The sequence below is a fragment of the Protopterus annectens genome, chromosome 2.part2 (assembly GCF_019279795.1).
Source record: "Protopterus annectens isolate FY-2018-M chromosome 2.part2, PAN1.0, whole genome shotgun sequence".
NCBI classification, from domain to species: Eukaryota; Metazoa; Chordata; order Ceratodontiformes; family Protopteridae; genus Protopterus; species Protopterus annectens.
In genome coordinates this window covers 996,531,722-996,558,217 of record NC_056730.1, presented here as the reverse complement: position 1 = coordinate 996,558,217, position 26,496 = coordinate 996,531,722, and positions in this window count along the sequence as shown.

Below are 26,496 nucleotides of genomic sequence, written 5' to 3'. Positions count from 1 at the left end.
GTTGTCTGTTTCTATGAGGCCCTTTTGGAGGATGCTTGTGTCGGCTAGTGAGTCGATTATGGCGCCCAGTTTGCAGTCATCTTTGAACTTGGTCAGCCACAGTCCTTCTGTGTTGGCCTGTACCTCCGAGAAATATATACCGAACAAGAGAGGTCCCAGGACTGAGCCTTGTGGGATGCCACTTGTAACTGGTTTGGAGTCTGACATGGCTCTAGCAATTCTAACCATGTGGGTTCTGTCCTTGAGCCAGTTTGCAACCCATCTAGTGACATAGGGGTTTATATTTAAGCTGGTGAGCTTATCTATAATGCCCGAGTGGAGTATTGTATCGAAGGCTTTTGCGAGGTCCAGGTAGGCTATGTCGACCACCTTCCCCTCATCAATGGCCTTGTTGACTGTTTCAAAGAAACCGACCAGGTTTAAGAGGCAGGATCTGCCCTTAACAAAGCCGAACTGGGTAGAATCCAGTGTCTGTAGGTCACCAATATCTTTATTTATGAGGTCCATGATGATCCTTTCCATAGCTTTGCAGACCATGCTAGTCAGGCTTATGGGGCGATAGTTTCCATGATCCGTTGAGGCACCACCTTTGTGGTGAGGGACCACTGTTGTTGTACGCCACTCTTTGGGTACATATCATGTAGTAAGGCTGAGATTGAACAGTAGTTTTATGTTTGGGTTTAGCTCTTCTTGGAGTTCATGTAGCACGCAGCCTGGGACACGTCTGGTTCCATTGATGCTGTGTTTTTTGCTTTGGAGAGGGCTGCTCTTACCTGAGCATCTGAGATGTCAGGGGGGCAGAACTCTGCTGGGATAGATATTTGCCTTTTTGGTGGGGGGGGGGTTGCGCTGAACCTGTCAGCTAGGATGTTGGCAATGTCTGTGGGTTTGGTGTATTTTTTGTCATTTTGGACTAATTCTGAGCATATCTGGGAATTCCCACCCAGGTTCCTAACATAACTAAAGAAAGCCTTGTGATTATCTTTAGTGTCCTGTGCAATTTTTCTCTCGAAGCTGGCCTTAGACGATTCTATGAGTGCCCATAGTTTTTTGCTAATACTGATCAGAGATGCCTTCCCTTTTTGGGATTTTGCTCTATCATGTAGTAGCTTCCTCCTTCTATTGTATAGTTTGTTTATGGCTGGGGTCCACCAGACAGGATGTCTGCCTTTGGAGGATTGGGTCTTGGTTTTATTTGGGATTGCATGATCCATGCATTCCTGAAGTTGTTCATTGAATGCGTTTATAAAGGATTCTGCTGTCTGGGCCATATTTTCCACAAGCCCGGGGGCTTTGAAGGATTCCACCTCGGTTTTGAGGAGTGTGAAATTTTTCACTATGATTTTCTGGGCAGGGGATGGGGTCGAGGTGTGAATATCCAGTGAGATTAGTTTATGGTCTGATCTTACCAGTGAGGGATACACTTCTGGTCTGGAGCATAGAGTCCCCATGTTGGTGATGATCAGGTCCAGTATGTTTTCCCCTCTTGTGGGAGTGGTAACACATTGTTCCATAGCATTTGAGTTTATAAAGTCTAAGAACCTTTGGGCTAGGGTGTTGGATCTAGAGTAATGCTCCCAGTCTATGTTTGGGTAGTTGAAGTTGCCCAATATAATGGTGTTTGGAGAGACCTTCATATTTTCCAGTGTTCTCAGGAAGGTCGAGTGGGATTCCTGAGTTTGGGAGGGTGGTCTGTAGCAGGCTATAAACTGGAAGGCAGTTTTACCCACTGTTAGTTGCGCATGGATAGTCTCTGATGCTTTGTGCTGTGCCACCAACCTGGAGGTGTGGGTATCTTTGACGAATATTGATACTCCCCCTACTTTTGTGGTTCTGTCCAAGTTTTGGGGCCGAAAAGTATGGTAGGAGGTATAACCTGGTAGTGCTGGGGTGCTCTCGGGAGCCTTGAACCAGGTTTCTGTTACTGCACAGATATCGATGTTCTCCATGCTAAGAAGAGTTTTGAGTGCATGCATCTTGAGGTTTAGACTTCTGGCATTGAGTAGCATTACTCTTAGTTTCTTATCCCTTGTGATACCTATGGAGGTGGGTTTGTCTTTTGAGCCTTGCCTAAAAAAGGCACTATGGGGGTAGCAAGAGTCTTTGCCAATATCTGAAAGCCCAGGGGTGACAGGTGCAAGCCGTCCTTAGCGAAGCATCGTGGCTTGTCGAGCATGTCATCCCAGGCTGACAGGCATTGGATCCCCTTTGAATGACACCAATACTTAAGCCAATTGTTGAAATTGATCATCTTGTCTTCATATTGTGGCATCATTCTTGGTGAGGGTAAGATGCTACTCAAGGTCAGGGTCATACTGGCCTGGGCTACATGCTCAGAGAGCTTCTCTATGTCTCTTTTCATGTAGTCCAGGGATGTACATCTCAGGTCATTCACACCAGCATGGACTATGACTGAGTCATATTTGTACTTGCCTTGGAGTGACCTGAGTGCTTGTGTTATGTGACGGATCCTAGTGATCGACAGGCAGCTCACCGTGACCTTCTCCTTGTTCAGCCTGGTGAGCAGGACGTCAGTGTGCCCGACGATAGAGTCACCTATTACAAGTGTATCAGGTGTGTTGTTTAGCCTTAAGGGCTGTGACTGTTCAGCACACTGGCTTTGTGAGCTATGTGCTGCACGTGTTTTGTTTTGGGGTAGTGGTTGCTTGGGTGCCTGCTTTGGAGGTCTTTGCTGCTTAGGCAGATTTTTATTTAGAGCCTCCGAGTATGTTTTTGTGTGTTTATGTGTTTGGTTTGCTGTCGTGGTAGGTCTATGTGAGACTGGAATTGTAGTGAGTGTGGTTTCCTTCTCCTCCTGACTGGTTACGCCAGTAGTGAGTTGAGAGAGCTTAGCCTCCAGTTTGGCTATATGGTTGCATCTCTCACATGTGCTGGAATTTGTTGGGAGGAGGAGAGGGTTGTCTGTGTACATGAGGCAGTTGTAACATTGCCTCAAGATTCCCAGATTCACCAGCTGGACTGGAGAGGAGGTTGACAACTGACCTTTGGACATGCTAGAATAGTATTGGGAATTCCTTTATAATTGAAAAAAAAGGGTCAATGGGGAACAAGGTACTCAAGGGGAGTTTGTGAGGGTGTAGTGCTTTTATTTTTTTAGTGCTGACTTATATAATTGCTTTAGTGAGCAAGTGCCAGGTAACTTAAATGCAACATGTTACAGGTAACTTAAATGCAAAAATGACAAACAGTAACTTTCTTTCAAGTGAAACAAGGAAATAAGTACAGTAAGCAATGCAGATATCACTAGGGATCCACAGAAGCACTGTAAAGCCACGTTTTAGGTGGAATTAGCATTTCAGGGAAATAACAAGCAAACAAACAACAAGCATACAAACAAAGCTAGATTCAGCAGGCCTGAATCTAGTCTATGCTACAGCAAACAAGGTGTATCAATTTCAGTAAGAAACAGTTCAAATATGCAGGCACTATAAGCCTTTAACCAGAAATTCCCAGCTCAGAAGGGCAGAGTCCAGCCTCTCCTCCCACAAGAGTGCAGACCACCTATGTAATAGTTGCATTAAATAGTTATTCCTGTATCTAAAATATGTAAATGTTACAAGAAACATGATAAGTAGCTAAAGTGCTACAAGAATAAGGATGTATTTAGGATAAAAGTACGTTCTATCCTGTGTACTGACCGTGGGTATGTGTCGGCCTCTAAACACCGATGTGTGTCCTGCAAATGTCCCACTATGGCCATTTGAAAAGGTGGCAACTCAAGCCTAAGAGGTTCAGTTACCAACACAACTGCAATGAGTGCAAATATCTGTGACAGAAATACATGAGATAGCTTTCATTTAGTAGCATTCCTTTACATATCGATGTATTTCTGGAGGGACTGAAGTATCAACCTCACCTGTATGCTATATAGGAAGCAATTAACAATGGTTCAATGAATAAGCCTGCAGCAACCATAGATTTAGTCTATTAAAGCCCCTGCACCTTAGCCCAAAGGTTCCTGGAAATTATAAACTCAAATGCTATGGAACAGCTAGTCACCACTCCCACAAGAGGGGACAACATACTAGACCTGATCATTACCAACATGGGGACTCTATGCTCCACACCAGAAGTATATCCCTCATTGGTAAGATCCGACCATAAATTAATTTCACTGGATGTCCACATCCCGACCCCACCCCCAGCCCAGAAAACCACAGTGAAAAACTTCTCAAAAGCGAACTTCTCACTTCTCAAAACTGAAGTGGAATCCTTCAAGGCCCCAGGGCCAGTGGAAACTACGGCCCAAACTGCAGAATCCTATATAAATGCATTCTACGGACATCTCCAGGAATGCATGGATCATGCTATCCCAAACAAAATCAAGACCCAGTCATCCAAAGGCAGGCGTCCAGTCTGGTGGACCCCTGCCATAAATAAACTGTACAACAGAAGGAGGAAGCTACTACATGATAGAGCAAAATCCCTAATAGGGAAGGCATCTCTGATCAGTACTAGCAAAAAATTACGATCACTCATAAAATCCTCCAAGGCCAGCTTCGAGAGAAAAATTGCACAGGACACCAAAGACAATCATAAGGCTTTTTTCAGTTATGTTAGAAACCTGGGATGCAACTCCCAGACTTGTTCTGAGTTGATTCTAAACGACAAAAAATACACTGAACCCACAGACATCGCCAATATCTTGGCAGACAGGTTCAGTGCAAACTTCTCCACCCCCTCCCCCCCAAAAGAGCAAGTATCAATCACAGCAGAAGGCTGCCTCCCAAACATCTCTGATGCTCAGGTGAAGGCTGTCCTCTCCAAAGCAAAAAACACTGCTTCCATGGGACCAGATGGCGTCCCAGGTTGTGTCCTACATGAACTCCAAGAGGAACTAATCCCCTCAAATAAAACAGCTATACAATCTCAGCCTCACTACAGGATATGTACCCACAGAATGGCGTACAACAACAGTGGTCCCACTCCACAAAGGTGGAGCCTCTACGGACCCTGGAAACTATCGCCCCATAAGCCTGACTAGCTTAGTCTGCAAGGCTATGGAGAGGATCATCATGGAGCTCATAAACAAAGACATTGCGGACATACAGAAACTAGATCCTACCCAGTTCGGCTTTGTCAAGGTCAGATCCTGCCTTTTGAACCTGGTTGACTTCTTCGAAACAGTCACCAAAGCCATAGATGAAGGGAAGGTAGTCCACACAGCCTATCTGGACCTTGCAAAGACATTTGACACAATACCCCACTCGGGCATCATAGATAAGCTATCCAGCTTAAATATAAACCCCTATGTCACAAGGTGGGTCGCAAACTGGCTCAAAGACAGAACCCAAAGAGTGAGAGTTGCTGGAGCCATGTCAGACTTGAAACCAGTCACAAGTGGCATCCCACAGGGTTCTGTCCTGGGACCACTCTTGTTCGGTATATACTTTTCTGAGATACAGGCAAACGTGGGAGGACTATGGCTCACCAAGTTCACAGACGGCTGCAAACTGGGCGCCATAATCAACTCTCCAGCTGACACAAACATCCTTCAAAAAGGTCTCACAGAGACAGATAACTGGTGCCAGCACCATGGTTTAAAGCTAAATGCCAAAAAATGTATAGTCATACCCTTTGGCAAAAACAATGTGCCCACAAATTACCACATAGGCGGAAACCCATTAAGTACAGAGAAAGTTATTAGGGACCTGGGGACCCAAGTTGATAGCAATCTCTCCTTTGAAAACCACATTGCCAAAGTGGTTAGAAAGACCTTCTACATAGCCCACCTCATCACGAAGGGTTTCACATCTAGATCAAGAGAGGTAATCATGCCCCTTTATTCATCCCTCATCAGGCCCATCATAGAATACAATGCCCCTTTTGGGATGTACCTTACCCGACACCTGCCGAAATTAGAAAGACCCCAAAAGTATCTCACCAAGAGGATCAAGGATCTCAAACAGATGCCATATGCTGCTCGGTTAAAAAAACTCCAGCTCTACTCAGTTGCATACCGCCTACTTCGAGGCGATCTATGCCTGACATACAAAGCTATGTCAAATCCAGAATTAATGGACATGCTCCACCTCAGTAAATCTAAATCCTTTAGAGCCACATGCTCGAGGGACTTGAACCTCAGCACAGAAATAAATAGAACTTGCTGGAGGGACAGGTTCATAACCCAGAGTCTCCCTTTGCTCTGGAATAGAATTCCAGTTCATGTGAGGCAGAGCACCTCACTGAATTTCTTCAAGAAGAATCTCAATAGGTGGATGGGGGATCATAGGTTTGTCCCAGGGATTACTCCCGTGTCACTATTAGACAGAGGCACTGTAAACTAAACCTTAGAAAGAGCACAGTATACTCAAATCAAGAGGTGGCGTAAGCCATACAGAATCGGGCTAGGCTTATAATTGCCTCAGGGCAGATAGCCTAGTATGAACCTATGAACCTAAATGATATGTCGATAATTAGGGAAGGAGCACACACACACATATGGAATATGTATAAATGCAGTCCCCACAAACCTGTATATGCTATGTACACCCACATACATCTCCCCCACACCCAAAACAATTGCAATACAGACTGTAATAACATCACAAACATCTACTCACTCAATGACAACTGCAGAAGCGTTAACATACCTTGTGAGAGACACACTTGTAATGGCACCATGTGAAATCATAGCTGTTGTATAATGGAACAGACGGCGATGTTACAGGTTTTGTTTGCAATAGTCCCGTATCAGACGGTTGAGATGACAGGTACACTCACATGTAGAACCACATACACTAGCCATCACACACAATCCACAGGGGACATGAATTCAAAATATCAGTGTCTCTACAAATAGCAGTTGCAATTCCTCACAACAAAACACATACAGGCCGTCTCCCTCGAAGGTAGGGCAAAACGCCCAAGTGGAGTATTCAGTTATACCCCACTGTCGCCGCGTAATTGGTGAATGGAGTAGCTGCACAGCTGATGTGCATGTAATAATTTACTCAGGAACATCAATTGGTGGCAGGATATCACATGTTACAGGTATCTATGTATAAAAGGATGGCTTGCCGTACAGTCAAACCGTATGCTCATACCATAGAACCGTTTAAACAGGAAAGGTGTAAGACAGATATCTACAAAGACTCGGAATGCTAACAAGGTATGTAGAACACTCAGTATGTTAGTGTATGTAGTGCCTGTTCTGTATTAATTAAAGTGTACGCATGCATAAAGTGGGAAAAGGTATTATGTAGTGATGTCTTGTTGAGCATAGTAATGCTTGTAGAAATTGTCTGTCCTGCTGTGGGCCACAAGGTAAACATCTCATACACCACAAGGGATGCTACATAAGGGCGTTAAACACAACAATTCCACACCAGCCGCCATCAGTTGTAGGGTTTGTCCAACAAGTACGTGCCATAACAGGGGATAGTATATGTTGATATACTGTCACAGTAGGCATGTGTATGGCCATATAACAAGAATAACATGCCTAAGGTGGTCCTGCTGTGCAATTATGCTTTGCATTATGGGATTATGTTTAAAATATGTGCAATGTACAGTATTGTAGGTAGATATGTCAGATATTTTACATAGCATTACTGTTATATCATGCAAACAAAAGGTATGTCTATTGGCATGTACAATACACAATAACATGATACATACGGCTTGTAGTCATGGGACAGTGCAACAGCATGATAGCTAATTGAAATGGAAGAGCTACTCAATTATCCATGCACAATGGACATGTAATAGCTTCACAGGTTCATAGTTAGGTACTATGCTGTCTGGCCAAGTCAATTTGTAAGCCCAACTACAGTGTTTTCACTGGCGGCACCTCCCTAGGGTAGTGTCCTGTGCCTGTGAACAGCAGAGACATTTGTTACCTGCACCTGTGTACAGTACAGCCACTGCAGTGATCCCTGGCGTACATGTCTGTCTCCCATTCATCCATCGAGGTATCTCATGAAGAGTGCTAGTGAGGGTCCCTGCTTGATGTACATAGGAATCATGTCCCAAATCATGGTGAGTGTCCAGTTCAGGAATGTATCCCTCAAGCACGTCCCACTCATCGCCGCATTTGGGTACATATCCCTGAGCATGTTGCTCTCAGTGGCTTTTGCTTATGTTGCTTATGTGGAGTATATCCATCAATATTGTTGTGGACATGGGCCTTGTATGTTCAGCAGAGGTCACCTCTAAGTATGCAGTATGCAAATGTGTACAATTGTGGCTTCTGTAGTTGTGCTGCATACGTCATCCTTCGGAGATCAATAATCCTCTTGGTGTGTTAATGTTGTGGTATTTAAAGCCATTGCTGTTCCATATGGTACACCCCAAAAGGGGTGTTGTACCCTTGAACATGTTTCATATGTCAGGAGTATAGAGGTACAATGGGTGCCTTTGTTCCAGCTACAAACCCATTACAGATTAGGGTGACCACGTAGAAGTATATCCACGCCACATTGGCGATATAGTTATCAAAGGTGTGGGTGCTATATATGTGTGTACTAAGTTCCCGTATAATGTCACATGTATGTAGGGGACTACTACCTATGTGATAGTCAGTGGGTGATTGGTGTAATCCAAAGGGGATGTCTATGCACCTTGTGTCATGCAGCTTGAGGCCATGTTATCGACACCAGGTATCCGTCACAGTGACACCCTTATGGGGGGTGTCTGTATCAGCTGGTGAATCAAACATGGCTACTTGTTTTCAGTCGTCTAGGAACCTATTCAGGGAAAGTCCCTCTGTGCTAGCCTGTACCTCAGGGAAGCATATACTGAACATGAGGGGCCCTATGACTGAGGAATGGGGTACGCCAAGTATAACTGAATTGCAGTAGGTACTATGGTATGCTACCCTCACTGTGTGGGTCCTGTCTGTGAGACTTTGCATAACATCTTGAGACGTAGGGGTCGATGTGCAGGTGGATGTGTATGTTGTCAATACCGGAATGGAGAACGGTGCTGAAAGCCAATGAGAGGACAAGTTAGGCTGTGTGGACCTCCTTACCGTCATCTACTACCTTGGTAACTATATCAAAGGAGTCCACCAGGTGTAGGTGCCATGGTGTGGCCCTAATAAATCCAACCTGGGTGGTATCAAAGGTTTAGAGCCCACCAATGTCTCTGTGAATGACTTCCATGATGATGTGCCCCATAGCCTTGCAGAACAGTCCAGTCAGGCGTATAGGGCAATAGTCCCTCTGGTCCATTGTGGCGCCACCTATGTGGAGTGTGATAACTGTTGCTGTGCGCCATTCAGGGGCCACAATGCCTGATACAAGGCTATTAGTGAATTTGGTCGCCAAGTGGGGAGCCATGTCATTCTGAGGTTTTTGTAAATCGCAGCCTGGGATGTTGGACGGTCACATGGAGTCTGTGTTCCAGGCCTTAGAGAGTGCAGGTTGGAACTGCGTAGTTGTGACCACATGCACTTCGCATTGTTCCTGTATAGATTTGGGCCCTGTAGGGTGTGAGAGGAGTGTAATGTTAGCATTGAACCTATCTGCCAGGATGTTGCCAATATCAGTCAGTTCTGTAATGTTCCTGCCTAACCGTCGTATGTCAGAGCAGATGTGGGTATTGCCATCGAGTACTGACATACCTCCAAAACACTTTGTGGTAGTCCTTGGAATGTGTCGCAGTAATGTTTACGTAGCTAGCTTTGGAGGATGTGATAAGGGATCCCGGATCCCTACTGAGGCTGACCAGGGAGCTACCCCACCCATGGGATTGTACTCCACTTTGCAACAGCCTTCACCTTTTGTTGTACATTATGTCCATGGAACTGGACCCCAGAGTGGTGTCCATTATCTGGTGGGTACCATCATGGCTCTATTTGGGATAGCATGATCCATGCAGTCGTGTAAGTGCTAATGAAGTGCAGTTGTATATGTTTCAGCTTTTGTAACTATATTGTCCATCTGCACGGGTGTCATGACGTTTACTACCGCTGTCATAAGAAGTCTGAAGTTGGCCTTGTAGAAATATTGTACTTTGTATTCCGTGAAGGATGTGGTGCCAGGATGTGGATAACAAGGGTGATTAGCATACGTTCGGAAATGACCAACGAGGGGATAACCCCAGGTGTGGAACACCAGTCACATGTTGGTAATGTCCATGTCTAGGATATTGTTGGCCTTGGTGGTGGTGTGTATAGGTTGAGCCAGCCGATTGGAGGTTATGAATCCCAGAAAGCGTTGGCCTAATGTATCGGTACATCAGTGGGTATCCCAGTTAAGTGTGGGGTAGTGTCAGTCTCACATCAGTAGTTCCTGTCCAGTACACCAGGAAATGAAGGCCGTTAACCATGGGGTATGGTGTGGAATCTGTAGCAAGTTACAATGTGTGTAGCAGTTCTGGCCACAGTTAGTTGCACTTTAATTACCTCTGATGCATTGTGCTAAGTAACTATCCTGGAGATGTGTACATCCTTGTGAAATATGGACACACTTCCGCTGTGGGTGTTCCGTTCCTGGTTACATGACTGAAAGGTGTGGTCTGCGTATAACTTGTCAGTGCAGGGGTGCTCTCCGGAGCCTAGAAGCAGGTCCCAGTCACTACAGAGATATCGAAGTGGTCCATTATAAGGAGTGCCTCGCCTGAGTGCATTAGAGATGAAGATGTCAAGCATTGAGTAACATTACCCACAGGTTTTGCTTGCCTGTTCCTGTTCTGGTGGTGAATATGTTATTGGAAACTGTCCAAGACAGGCAGTATAGGAGCAGCAAGAGCTTTAGATGTTATCCGTAATCCTGGGGCCAACAGGTGCAGGTCATCTGTGCCAAAGCAGCGTGTTTTATCGACCATGTCATTCAAAGCAGACAGATACTAGATGCCTGTGGAATGACAGCAGAAGCATAGGCAACTGTTGAAGTGAAACATTCAGTCATTGTAGAGTGGTATCAGTCTTGATGAATGCAGAATGCTTCTCAGGGCTTGGGCAATACCTTCTTGGGCTACAAGATCGGAGAGCTATTGCATGTCCCTGTACATGTAGTCCAGTAAGTTACATCTCAGGGCATTCACACTAACATGGAGAATGACAGTCCAATGGTAAGTGGTGAGGAGTGGCATGAGTGCATAGGTTATGTTGCGGATCTTGTTACCCGACAGCCGATGAAAGCGACTATCGCCTTGTGTAGCCTGCTGAGTGGGACATCAGTGTGACCGCCTACAGAGTCACCTATGACTAGTGTGTTGGTTATGTTATAACACCCTATTGGCTGTAGTTGATGGGCACACATGAGTCTGTGGGCTATAAGTAATTGGTGTTGTGTTTGGTGATGGGGGCTGCCTCTGTTGCCCACACAGAGAGTATGGAGAGGTTCCGCAAATGTCGTAGTCATATTATGTGTGGCCTGTGGTGGTGGAGATCTAGTGAGTCTATGAGATGAGTGGGGTGTGTTGCAAATGTTCAACATCCCCACATGTTGTAGTGTCATATGTTAGGAGGTGAGCATTGACTGTGTACATGAGACAATTGCTATATTGCCTCATGTTTGCCATATTCATCATATAGACAGGCAATAACACTGGTAAGTGACACTTGGACATGCCTGTATATTCAACCATGTCTCACAAGATATGTGAGGTATGTGTGTACAACAGCTGTTGTACTGTAAGCAAGCTGGAAATGTAAAGACAAACAGTGTACTTGTAGGAAATTAGTTGGAATGGGTGCTATAGTAATTAGTAGCTCATGAAGTGCTTATATGTTCTGAACAAGTGCTGAGCATGAATATGCAATACAGATAGGGTGCTAGATAATGTAATCCCACTGACCCCCCAACAGGTACACAATCACATATTCATGAACACTACAGAAACCCTGTAACCATAATTATGGTGGTACAAGGTGCACTCAGGCTGCATGTGACCTTTCCACATCCCAGGTCATATCATACACCTATGGCAAAACAGTTGCTCTACACATACACTTCCATGTAAAACAGGTTCATGTCAGTCTGTGAAAACACTGAATGGAGCACAGCAACAGTCATCACAACCCACAAAGTGGAGACGACAGTCATAATTGGAGGCACTGCACTATTACCCTTCTGAGTATGGTCTGCAAGTCCATGAACCTTAATCAACGTAGATGTTAGCAGTACAGATGTAGATGACAGTATGGATGATTTCACACTGCATAGCATACCTGTGACAGGTCATAGGACATCATTACCCATACTGTGTTCCAGCTACACTGAGTATACTAGATGTACCTTTGTATGTCACAGGAGTGTTCTACCAGTGTCCTGTTGACAGAAGCAACACTACAAAAGGTGTCTGAGTCACATGTGCATATCACACTAGTGGTAGCTACAGTAAAACAGGGTTAATGTTTTGTACTCCCCCCTCATTGTATCCCATACCACACAGACAAATGGGAGGCATCTGCATATGTCAGTATGTGAATGACCATGACCTAGGAGCAATAGCTGTCTCAGTATTGTGGACAACATAAGGAATGGGCTTTGTGAGTGAGGTGCGTGACATATGTGCACAATATGGCAGCTGATTATTGCATTGTCACTGCTAGGTTAATAACCCTGTACCCATTAACTATCACCTAGGCAGTGGTCAACATTATGGACACTGTGTGTAAGGGATGGTGCTGTGCAGTTTACCTCCCTGAGCTGGTGACGACATCAGGCCAATTTGGTAGTCATATGAGGCACCCAAGTCATGACAGGGTGCCATCCATGAGCATGGAGATCATTGGACAGTGATACTCAGCACTCAGGTGACCAATATCGGATCACATATAACCTTTAAGGGGTATTGGCCATGCGTGGATGGGCGACACCAGCCTTCACAATCCTCACCTCCACTATGCAGCATGCTGGCTACCCTGCATAAAGACATGTGCAACACTGTGATGTTGGACATACTACACGTACATATCCTGATCTGAAACACATACGTCATGGACAGCCACCTTCCTACTACAAGGATCACCACATGCTGGACAGATGCCTGTGCCATACATGTTACATACTCCTGCCATACCATGCAACCCTGTCCATCAAAGCTGCACATGTCATCTCTGTCATACATGGTGCGATGACCGTATGGTAGATGTATCATTAACTGTCTGGATCAGTAATGTGGCACTGATGCACCCGGTGGTGGCAACATGGCTGTTGAATACAGCTAGAAAACCTCACATCCTATGCCCATACATAGCCCAGGGCATACACACTACTGCATGACCTTGTCCATGCATGCTATAGTTGATAACCATCCCTGCAAATAACATCCGGCTAGCCATTGTCCCATGTGTATCACATGTGCAATACAGGCGATACGTGGCAGGATGTTGAACTGCTGTACAGTGCCGTGTAGATGTATATGGCAAAACACATGCCTTTAATGGTTTCTGTGTGCATGTCTGCATTGTCACTGCTCATGTCCATTAAGGCAGTATATGTGTTGATATGTGACATATACACAGCATCAAGGTCAACAGCATTACTGTGGACACATCCAGGCATGTGCTGATAGGTAAGAACACCAATACAGGCAAACAGACATGCCCACATCAAGACACCATTCACATGGAGTATGAGCAGTGTAATGAGGTGACACACATATATGGTGATAATATCCAAAGCACAACGGCTGTTACATGTGTGTGACACAAACATGTCAGTCATGTCAGTGTCATGACAATTTGCAAAGATAACTGTTCATATGTACTAGATTTAATACACATGTATGTGCAGCTGTATCTCTGTGCATCTCTGAGATACTGTGACCTGTCTCCATCATTATGTCTTCCAGATAATGCCTCGTTCACGCCTGCCAGCATATAGCCACTTGGAGGATGATGCCCTCATACCATACCTCCATGATAACTATGACGTATTGTTCAGCCATGTGCCACAGCATGCCCAGCAGTGTGATGACCTGTGGCAGGAACTTTGCAGGAGGGTTGATGATGTGGGTGGCCATAACCACACCTACCAGCATGTGTGCAGTCACTGCAAGGACCTGATACAACATGCGAAACAGCGTGCCAATGCAATCGCCAGGGAACAAGGTAGAACAGGTGATGGGCCACCAACCCAGCCCCCACTCACACCTACCTAGGAGCTACTGGCCAGCCTGGGGACCCCCTCAGAACAGCATCCACAAACACTAGCTGCCATCGTGGAGTTGGGTGTCTCCCAACCACCATGCCTGGAGTTGCATGGTAAGTCACTACTGCACATATAACTATTATATCCCATTTACTTGCATGTGTCACTGTACAATATGTAATGTAATATCATATGCAAGGTATGTTTACACACATGCCGCATACTATAGTATGCTACCCTGTGTATGTACACATGAGCATACTGCATACTATATGCTATTGTACAGGCAAATGTGTTAACATGCACAGTGCACCCCGTAGCTGTCATACAGTCATGAATAATGATCAAACTGCTATGTCACCCCTATACAGGTACCTCTGGCATGCTGCACAGACAGCAGTCCGTTGCAGGTGAGACAGTTATCAGTATCAGGCATGTTAATGCATAGTTCTATTCACCATGTGGCCAGTTAACACATGTACATATAATGTATGGTCCAGTCATGATATACAGGTCACATCTGTCATCGATCACACTGGCTACCCATGTGCAATATATACAAACTAAATGAAACACCGACATGAAACCACAGTATCTGTCATTGCTAGATGTGTGGACTGCTGTACATACATCGGTGGAGATGTTGTTCAATGTAGAAATATGTACTATACATTGGAACAGCACATGTGTGGTACGCAAACAGTACCACACAGTGAGCTGGGATATGGGCAGCCCACAGGATTCACCATTGTGGAATATGCCCCTGCAGTGGGTGCACACATTGTGATGTGCCATCTGACATGTCCCAGACATGTATTGTTCCGGCTGCAACATTGTCTCACTATCCCATAAAACATATCCCACATACCAAACATACAACCCTTTGTCTGCATAACCCTGTGGACAGTGGCATATCTGACATCTATGGGTGTATGTCATATGGGACAACACATGCATGTGAGATAGATGGCCTTCACAAACATTTGGCCAACACATGTTCGCACATGGCCATGGAGGATGGCCAGAGACATGTAGCAACACACGGTAGATGTGATGTGTATACACCCTGTTGCACATTGTCCACACATGGTCCAACTATAGCCTTTGTTGAATGGTTATATAGTTGAAGTGGAATACTGGACATCCTAAAAGCCTGTGCACAGCTTGTGGAGGTGTCACTTAATTCGACCATATAAGATGTGTTGAACATCATGACTGTGTCACAGCATGACAGTAGTCACCTGTACAGCTTCCACTGACATAGACCCCACATCAGGCCACAGATACTGTACATTTCCCTTCCTGCTGTTGGACATCACTGTCAGCCATGCACCTTGTGTGTGTAGTACATAAATGTCATGTGGGTCATGGTGTATTGGCAAGTCTGCCATGTGTGTACATGGGTGCCAGGCAGCTAAGACATTTTAGCAGTTGTGCAGAGGTGTCATCCGTAAGTCTTCTGGTGACCTATCACATGACACAGCATGGTTTAGTGTGTATACACCTCAGCGACATGGGTCACAGTCCACAGTATTTATGTAATGTGTATGCACGCAGTCATGGCTATACACTGTGTGTATTCCACACGGTATAGCAATATAGATGTCTCATGATGCCATGCAATGGCACAGTGTCTGTACTTCACACTCTATAGCAATGTAGATGCCTCATACTACCCTTCAATGCTCATGCACATCTGCTAAAAGTGCATTCTATCTGTAGGGCATACAGACAACACTGCAGTGTGATACCCATTACACAGCTGTACATGTGTCAGGACACCATTGTGTCAAACATGTATGCATGTCAATGCACATGTCAGCAGATTACATGTCATACTACATGTTAATGTCAAGGTCACATCAGCCATGCATACTGTTAACCTGTGCTGGTCCACATGATGTATCACAGGGATGCCTGCTTACTACCATGATTGTGTGAAATGCATGGCTTCTGATATGACACCTGCTTGCTGTTGTGTGCAACCCAGGGATGTATGCTAACTACCACTATTAATGTCTGAGCAGCATGCTGTCTGCTGTATTACATGCATGCTGCATGCCTTCTGTCAAATCACATGCATGGTCTGTCTCTGTGTGTGTGTGTGTGTGTGTGTGTGTGTGTGTGTGTGTGTGTGTGTGTGTGTGTGTGTGTGTGTGTGTGTGTGTATGTGTGTCGGTCTCTGTGTCTGTGTATGTGTGTGTCTGTGTCTGTCTCTGTGTGTGTCTGTGTGTATGTCTGTGTCTCTCTCTCTCTGTGTGTCTGTCTCTGTGTCTGTGCGTGTCTCTGTCTGTCTCTGTCCCTGTGTGTCTGTGTCTCTGTCTGGCTCTGTCTCTGTCTGTCTGTGTGTGTGTGTGTGTGTCTCTGTCTCTGTGTGTGTGTCTATGTCTCTGTCTGTCTCTGTCTGTGTGTGTGTGTCTGTGTCTCTGTCCGTCTATGTCTGTGTGTGTGTGTGTCTGTGTCTCTGTCTTTCTCCATCTCTGTCTGTCTCTGTCTGTGTGTGTGTGTGTCTCTGTCTGTCTCTGTGTGTCTCTGTCTCTGTGTGTCTGTGTCTCTGTGTGTGTGTGTCTTTGTATCTGTCTGTCTCTGTCTGTATGTATGTGTCTGTGTCTCTGTCTGCCTCTGTCCCTGTCTGTGTGTGTGTGTGTGTCTCTGTGTCTCTGTCTGTCTCTGTCTGTGTGTGTCTGTGTCTCTGTCTGTGTGTGTGTGTCTCTATTGTAATGTAAAGTCTTTGTTTGCATTCACAGGTGATGTAGGTGCGTTACCCTCCTGCGGTCCATCTGATGTTAGTGTCCCCACAGACTCTAGCAGTGATGAACATATGCTTGAGGTACAGGCAGGGTTGTCAGGGGCTCAATCTGTGCCAATGGCTGCCATCCCAGCTATATCCCCCTATTCCCCGCACACAGTTCTCATGCCAACACATACCCCATCACCAGTGGCCATAGAGGAAGGACAGACAGCATGTGTTAGCTTGGAACAGGAACGTGTGGTGGCTACAGAAGGTGTGTCTTCACACCATTGTGTCAGTGAAATGACTGCAGATGTGCCACACAGGCATGTGGCCAGTGCTGCTCGTAGGAGGACCTCTGGCAGACATGCACCTGCAGGACAGAGCGCAGTAGCTGGTGTCACCAGATGCATGTTTCAGACTGTAATGGCGGCACAGGCATGTGCTGAATGGCAGAACAGACAAGGGCAGAGGTTTCAGAGGGCTGCTATTTGTTCTTTAAATTACAATATCCAGGCATTGGCAAATGCCCAACAGCAGATTGCTGACATTTTGGATAGGCAATTGGGTGACATGGTTGGAATCCTTGACCATGTCATGGCAATCCATGAGCGTGAGCTGTCTGTGCCGGAACATCTGGTAGGAGTGAGGCATAGGCCACGTGGACGTAGGCCAGCTACACGACCTGGTGCAGGTCTATGTGAACGAGCTACCTCACATGCCTGCTCCCATAGTGCCGGTAAAAGTAGCAGTGCAGCTGGTGCTGCGCTGTCCACACCAGGACACAGCAGGCCACATGGACATGGCCCTGGACGTTCCCAGTGGGGACACGGTTCCAGTGGACATGTGTCATCAGACAGTAGCCAATCTGTACCTCTGCCTGGTAGTGCCCATGCAACCCCTGGCAGGCACAGGTCACGTGGCCATGGCCGGACACAGTGAGCTGTACATCCTGGTCTGTACAATCTGAAGCTGTCAATAATACCCCTGTGTAGGCCGGACGCATGGCAGAACTGTGTGCACACATACACGCACACAGCAGAAACATCTGTAGGGCACCGCAATACCCAATTGAATAACAACCACACATGTCCAATTAGATCACCGACCCTAACCCACACACATGATGTCATCCACTGGTGCAGCCTATGCCTCTGGCAAACATTATCACCCTGTGCGTATGATGATGCCTGTGCCACATCCCTGTCATCCACACCATCGGTGCATGGACATGCTCATATGGTCTGATGAACAGAATAGTGAGATAAGTGTATATTACATTTGTTGTGTACTGTTGACACACAGCAGACATACCATATAGTACAGGTTTAGAATGCATTGTTATATGTTCACAGTATGTGTCTTGGTAACAACAGTAACAGCATGTTGGTAATTATGCCCTGCTTCCCTCCTTAAGGTCTAATTGCATGTGCCATTACGTAACAGTGTTTGCAGTTAGAATGCATTGTTGTATGCTCACAGTATATGTCTTGGTAACAACAGTAACAGCATGTTGGTAATGATGTCCTGCTTCCCTTCTTAAGGTCTAATTGCATGTGCCAATAAGTATCAGTGTTTGCAGTTTCCCTTGTGTAAATGTGGAGTACTCACAGGCATGTATGGCAATACCAGCATGCTATACGTAGCCTCAACCTCACTGTTACAAAGGCTAACATTCCACAGATGTCCACGCATCTACTGATCCAGAAGCATGTGAGCTGTGTAATAGGCTACAGTTGCTAGAGACGTGACATCCATACCGGGTCACATCACAGGTACAGTGACATGCTGCGGGGGGTTTACACAGCGATCTGGCTGATGTGTAGCAGTAATACACTTTCACATTACAGGATGAGAACACGCACAGACATACACAGACACACACAGTAACACGCCTACACTCATGGGGTCAATGACACTATAATGCACACTTGATAGTGTTGAGGTGAGGACCCCTGCCTATGTGGTAATCACCTTCACAGTACTGTGAACCCACATGACACGACACAGAGAATGAACATGTACAGATAGGCAGTAATGGCTGAGACAGACGGCATCAACAGGGTAGTAGATTGCATCACCATGAGGGGTTAGGGATCCTATCTGTTCTGTATGGTAGCATACACCCTCACTCAATGCACCAGACAGCCAAACATACATACACACACACACTGTGGAGTCCACAAATGTCATTCACATACAGATAGCTAACATGTGTGTGATACACACACCGCCCTTGCCTATGTCTTGCTTTCTACACTGCAGTATGAACAGATCTCTACAACAGTGTACAGGGGTGTGCAACAATTGGGATGTATTCCCCACCATACGTGGCATATATGGTTACACAAGCAAACACACATGGCAGTACTGTGAATCAATCACCTGCTATATGATGATACGTCTGACAAACATGCAGCAGTATTGCCCGCATTATGTGTGCTGGCACTACCTTCGGCAATTGTGCTGCTATATGCACACAGGAGGACGTAAGTGTTATATTTACAGTCAGTGACACCCTGACCGCTGTGTAGGTTGTATATCTTCACCTTCAAGTAACAGTAACATTGCGTACTGTTTGCACATGCTATGGTAGGACGGCTTGTAACACACCTGTGAGCTGTCTTCAGCAAACATCCATCTGCAAAGGTGGACCACCACTTTATGTGCACACATCCATCCATACCTGATGTACATCCTACCGTACTGTCAGTATTTCACCATATACAGGTGTCAATGATGGGGCTGCATTGCAACTGCATGTTGTAGTTAGACACAGATGAACTGCATACATCAGCTACTGCACATGCATGGTAGCTGAATGCACACCACTACATGTACATGTGTTTTGGTCCTACATTCCTGTCATGTAGCCATGTTTCTATGCATTGAAACTGGTGGACATATGTGATGACATACATGACACATGGACTGTTGTATGATATGATAGTTGTCATGGGTAACTAGTACAGAGGGAATGTTACCTCAGTCAACATTGCTACCTTATGTACTGTTAGCATTCAACAGCCATGGACCTACCTTCCATGTGCATGTGTGTGATTGCTGTAGCCACTTGTCTGCACGGAGGACAGCAAAAGCTATGCTATGTACATATGTGTGTGTGTGTGTGTGTGTGTGTGTGTGTGTGTGTGTGTGTGTGTGTGTGTGTGTGTGTGTGTGTGTGTGTGGGCCATGTACATATCCACGGCAATTACATGTATGTCATATCCAAACATGAGTGTATTTTTTGGTGTACAGCAACAGTTATCTGTTACAGCTGTATAAGACCCAGGGCCCCTGTTATGTGTAGAGCGGACCTGGTTATGAACAGTGGTATCATTGCATTGCATAACACATGATGGAACCCTGTCAGTACATTGTGTAGTCTGTACAGTTACTGTAGAGCTATGTACAGTCCACTGGTCATGAGTAACATGGTGTTGTACTAATGAATGGATGTGTGTTACTGGTCGAAGGACACGGCGATGTCTGAGGGCTACATAGTAGAATGCGGCATTTATCACTGTGATCTGCACCTGACACATCTGTGATGGCTCTTGAATGTGTACTGATCAGTACATGTGAGTGGCTTTCATGTACATGGGGACACTAACACCTGGAGCGGTCCGTAACGGTCTTATTGCCCACATGTCTGTATCTGAGGTATACGGTGGTAGTGCTATTGTACACAACTGTGCCATATGCCAGGTGTTCCTCACTGCAGAGCTGTCCGTATTCCCCATTGTTGGATCTGGATTGTCAGCTAACAATGTTGACTATCGACACACTGTGCCCTTCCATGTTTAGAATCCGTGTGCATACAAGACAGCCCTTCGCTACTACTAAGTGTGTGAGCATGCCCAGTACATCGTTGTGTAGATGGACACATAGTACATTCCAAACGGACGTGTGCTACTAATTGTGTGAGCATGCCCAGTGACACCTTGTGTCGGTTATGTGCCTCTGTGTATGGGCATGACCATTGTAATCCTGTATAGCGATAGTGGTCATCCAGGCAACAAATGTCCATACCCCACGTCAGGATGGATTCCTACATTGAACACACTGGTTGACTTTCTTGAAAGGTGTACTGTCTGTGGCACATCTCGTATCTATGTGGTGTTGTAATAGTGCTCCGTAGATAGGCAGTTGTCCTGCTCACACCACTGCCATGTGTTTGTCTCCATCTGCCTTGGGACAGTAATATTCTATTGGACTGCTCACACTCCATACAATCCCTATCGGCATCTTTGCCTTTGCTGATGATGTCACCCACCTAGAAGTATGCCTCTGGGAGTGCTAAATTCCAGTAATCTCGGTAGCACGTTCTGTAACTGCGTAATGCTGTAGTGTGATAAGGTTGTTAGGTCTATGTTCAAATCCCAGCCCTGCCAGTGTGTGTGTTTCCAGCTGCCTGGAGACAGAGTAATGCTTTTAGACTGCTCACTCTCCATACATTCTCTATCGGCATCCTTGCCTTTGCTGATGATGTCACCCTCTTAGAAGTATGCCTCTGGGAGTGCTGCGTTTCAGTAATCTCAATAGCACGTTCTGTAATTGCGTAATGCTGTAGTGTGATAAGGTAGTTAGGTCTATGTTCAAATCCCAGCCCTGCCAAGTGTGTGTGTGTGTGTGTGTGTGTGTTTCCAGCTGCCTGAGGCCACAGTAATGCTTTTAACCTGCTCACTCTCCATACATTCCCTATCGGCGTCTTTACCTTTGCTGATGATGTCACCCACCTAGAAGTATGTCTCTGGGAGTGCTGCGTTCCAGTAATCTTGATAGCACATTCTGTAACTGCGTAATGCTGCAGTGTGATAAGGTAGTTATGTCTTTGTTCAAATTCCAGCCCTGCCAAGTGTGTGTGTGTGTGTGTGTGTGTGTGTTCTAGCTGCCTGGGGACAGAGTAATGCTTTTACACTGCTCACTCTCCATACATTCCCTATCAGCGTCTTTGCCTTTGCTGATGATGTCACCCACCTAGAAGTATGCCTCTGGGAGTGCTGCATTCCAGTACTCTCGGTAACGCGTTCTGTAACTGCGTAATACTATAGTGTGATAAGGTAGGTAGGTCTATGTTCGAATCCCAGCCCTGCCAATTGTGTGTGTGTGTGTGTGTGTGTGTGTGTGTTTCCAGCTGCCTGGGGACAGAGTAATGCTTTTAGACTGCTCACTCTCCATACATTCCCTATCGGCGTCTTTGCCTTTGCTGATGATGTCACCCACCTAGAAGTATGCCTCTGGGAGTGCTGTGTTTCAGTAATCTCGGTAGCACATTCTGTAACTGCGTAATGATGTAGTGTGATAGAATAAGCAAGTAGGTGTTCGATTCCAAGTCATGACAGGTGTGTGTGTTTGGCAGACATTTCCTATGTGTTGGTATCTGTGAGTGGCTAGCTCCAGGATGCGTTGAGTGTGTTTTGTTGCATTCCTATATAGTGTCCACAAATGTCATAATCGTCCAAGAGACTGGGCTGTCAACACATACACATACATTCGCCAATAGGTCTGGTGGGTAAATGTCAGCAGCCCTACTCTTACCCTTACTACAATCTGACCCGTGTGATGCAACATAACACACTTGCCTTGATAGTAACACCACTACATAATGTAGGTGGCACATGTGGTTTCCCTTTCATTCTTGTCTAATGCTTTGGTGTCATGTGGTCCGCTGTTGTGATATAAATTTGATATCTACGTCTGTGTGTGTATATGTATATGTGTGTGTGTGTGTGTGCTATAGCCTGCATGCACGTACAAATCAAAACACCACACGGTGAGCGGGATAGGGCCTACAGTCACTGCAGGGGCATACCCTCCAACAGCTAGGCCATATGCTATTGACAGGGCATTAAACTGAATGTGTGTGCTGTCTGCCCTGGAAGCTATGACGATTCCGATATATGGCATCTGACGCATCTGTACCACACCTTTGGCAATATGGACATCCCCTACAGTCACATAGTGGGGAATGCTGGGAAACCACTGGAGTCATGGCTGATGACACCCATCAGCAATGCACACACACCTGAACAACTACACTATTCTGAGGCACACGCACAGGCAAGACATACACTTGAGCGTGTGTTTGGGATGCTGAGGTCACAGTTCTGGGGTCTGGACACATCCGATGGAGCCTTGAAGTATTCACCAGCTACATGCACACAAATTGTTATGGTATGTGCTATGCTACAAAATCTGATCCTGCGGTAACAGTTGCAGCAGGAACAGCATGGGGCAGGGCCACACAGCCCCCCACCAATGCCAAGGCCTGTACAGGCAAAGTGTGACTTGGAGGAGGAACTACCTGAGCTGGACCCAGTCGGCGAAAGGAGGCATGCACAGTATGACCTGCCCTTGGCAAGGAGGCAACACATGGCATATGCACTGACACAGTAGGTACCCAGGGAATTTCACCCTCTCTGACTCGCACAGACAGTACAAGGGATGCCAAACATGACACTACCTGTGCTCAGCCATGTACAGGAATTGCACTGTGTGCATCCAACATAGGCAGCCCTCCAGCACCAACCTCAACTCTGGAACAACCCCAAGGTAAGTCAATCAACTTACCAATTGGCAGTTGTATTAGAATGTGTATTTACCTGTAGCTATGGTATGGATGTGAGCATACAAGGGAATTTGGTGGCCGACTGTTAGGGCAGCAGACAATGCACGTCCATAGTGGCACCATGACATCTGTATCACAAATCTGGGTCACAATAGTAGCCAGTAGTACACAGGGTGTCCTAACATGCAGGTTATGGGCTGAACATCATGTCTTTCCATACAGCCCACACAAGTCTCATACAGCTGGACAGATGTAGACCACTACAGGGAAATGCTATACAATGGCCTCTGGAGATGCCCAATGGATGACCCCAACCCCCACAAACACACACACAGACTTCAGCAGGCCAGGCAGTTGGATGCAGGTTGTGAAGGCTAGGACATCTGAAACCACTATGCTGGTAATTCAAGCTAGGATCTGACGTACACTGGTATGCCTCCAACCAGCAATTTAGGTAGGTCCACTCACTGAAATGGAGTACCTGGCATACCAGTACAGTAGTCGCAGATGTGTGCAACTGTCAGCTGTGCCCCCCTTCCAATGTACACATGTGAGAGTCAGGAGCGCCACCCCCGGTGCTGTGTAGGACTGTGGATGCAGTTGAATGTCGCCCATGCTGTGCAGAAATGTAGCAAAAGTCAATGCCACATGACCGTTCGCTACCCTGCAGATACAGCATGCCACCTGTTGGTGTACAACGCAGGGGTCAGCACCACAGTACTGACTATATGGACATGTGATACATGCAATCCAGTTGACCATACTGGGCATGCTCAAACACATGATGATATGACGATAATGTCAGTCGACAACATGTGTAACAGTCATACTGGGCATGCTCACACACTGAAACACAAAACGGCCAGGTCTACAAACACCAGTGGTCCGGACATATCTGCCAGTACCTTGCTATACTGTTGGATAACTGTACTGTATGGTATGTGTGTGGTACTGTCTATTGTCTGTATATATGCCATGGTGTATTGGCAATTCACATGAGCTGTGTGCGCAGGGTATTGCTACCAACACGTGCAAAGGACAGTTCTTTGTTTTCGTCCAGAACGACGCCTTTGGATACGGAGACGGTAAGGCACATTCCAGCAGGTGGGAGCGGTTGTGCATGGGTTTGCACATTGTTAAGCACTGCTGACCTCTGGTTACAGCTCCTTATACTTGTTTAGACTCCACATTTCTTTAACAGTGCAATACTCGCATACTGGTAGACAAACACGCGTACACCCACTCGCTCACTCACTTGCACGTGCACCGACATTGGTGCTTCCTTTTTTCACTCACGCTGGGTGGGCACAATCCCTTGTGATGCCCATTACATCAGACTACATGATTACAGTATCAGGTATGGCTAAACATTAGGCGACGGCAGGTGTTCGACTGAACGGATTCGGCGGCCTGTCCAGTGACATAATCATATGATATGCGTCTTCCTCATACAATCTGCTCCCATCTGGCTGATACATAGGAACCTATACTCTGCAATGCTGACATGTAAATGTGTTTTGGGAAACACATCTCTCAGCTGGGTCATGCTACCCCTTACCTATTGTAGGATTTCCACCTTTAGATTGTCCACATTCTAGGCATAACACCTTTCCCACTTTGCATGGGACAGTCCCTCATTAGGCATATGTGTCATGCAACAATACTCTAGTCATAGCTAATGTCCCGATTACTGGACAATATTATATTCTCTGTGTCTGTAATATTTGCATGTATAGGTTATTGTATACATGACAAGTCGATATGAAAAGTGAAGTAGCATAAGCAACTTGACTGCTGCTAGACTAAGCTTTGATTTGTGCAATGAAGTAGCATAAGCAACTTGACTGCTGCTAGACTAGGCTTTGATTTGTGCGACTATGTATATGTCTGTATTATGTATGGCTGTAGGTATGTTCTGACCTTGTACTTCTTACATCTCTAGAGAGCAGCTCCCACTCTGGCCATTTGGAAAGGTGGCAGCCCTATAGGACCTATATGTAAAGCTCTCACATTTGGCAAGGCAACACATACCCGCAGCCAGTAGTATACTGACTACTTCACCGGTTTGCATACATTAAGGTTATTCTTGTAGCATTATAGTTGCTAATACTGTTTCCTATAACATGTACCTGTTTCAGATACAACAATATCATTTTATGACACCACTAAACACACTATATGAACTCTTTTCCCGATATCACAGGCCATGTGCCATAACATTAATTTTGCAGGACACAACTTCCCAGAGTAGAGTGTCCCTCACAAAGGCGGACAGGTGGTAACCCTACACCATTATGCTATCATCTACCTACGGTGGTCGGTGTAATGTGCAGTTTCCGTCACTAGCAGACCTCACATACGAATGGGGGAGAATGAACACTGTATCAGGGACACTGCATAACACCATGAGGGACACATTTAGATGATTGGTTCTATTAACCTGACACATTGACAGTCACAGGGTATATGTATTAATTTACATTTGTTGAGGTACATGCTGTTCATGACTCATACATGTATTCATTAATCATTACGTGTATTCCGCCACCTGTCCACCTAAACGTACTAGTTCTGGAAGTGTTTAGTTAGGACTGTGTTACATTCTGATTCATAATCATGGATGTCCATGTTAATCGGGTACAAGGCACTGATATAGTCCCTATGTGTTCCTCCAATGGTATAAGGACTATCCAGTAGATGTGCTCTTCAGGTTTGGGAGGTATAGGCGTCTGCTATGCACACATAGGAATATTAATTACTTCCACGGGGCATGCCTAATACATCTCTGCCAACCAACACCTGCACACTTATGCCCATTATGGCATATCCATGATTCCTCTACCTGACACCCCTCTACAGCACTCATGACTCATACTTACTGTGAGCGCAGCTGGGGTATGAACACACCCCTACACACTGCACATACTCCCCGTCTCAGGACATATGTCGTACATTCTGTCAAACTATGTGTTATCAGACTTGCACAACCTACTGTTCTGTGTACAGCTACATCCTGCTCATATTGATTACCACGGGTTCATATGTAAAGTGAATTATTGGTGTCCCGCAAGGGACACCGTTATCCATGTTTAAAGTGTAGACCTTGCAGATGTCTCACACTGGTACTT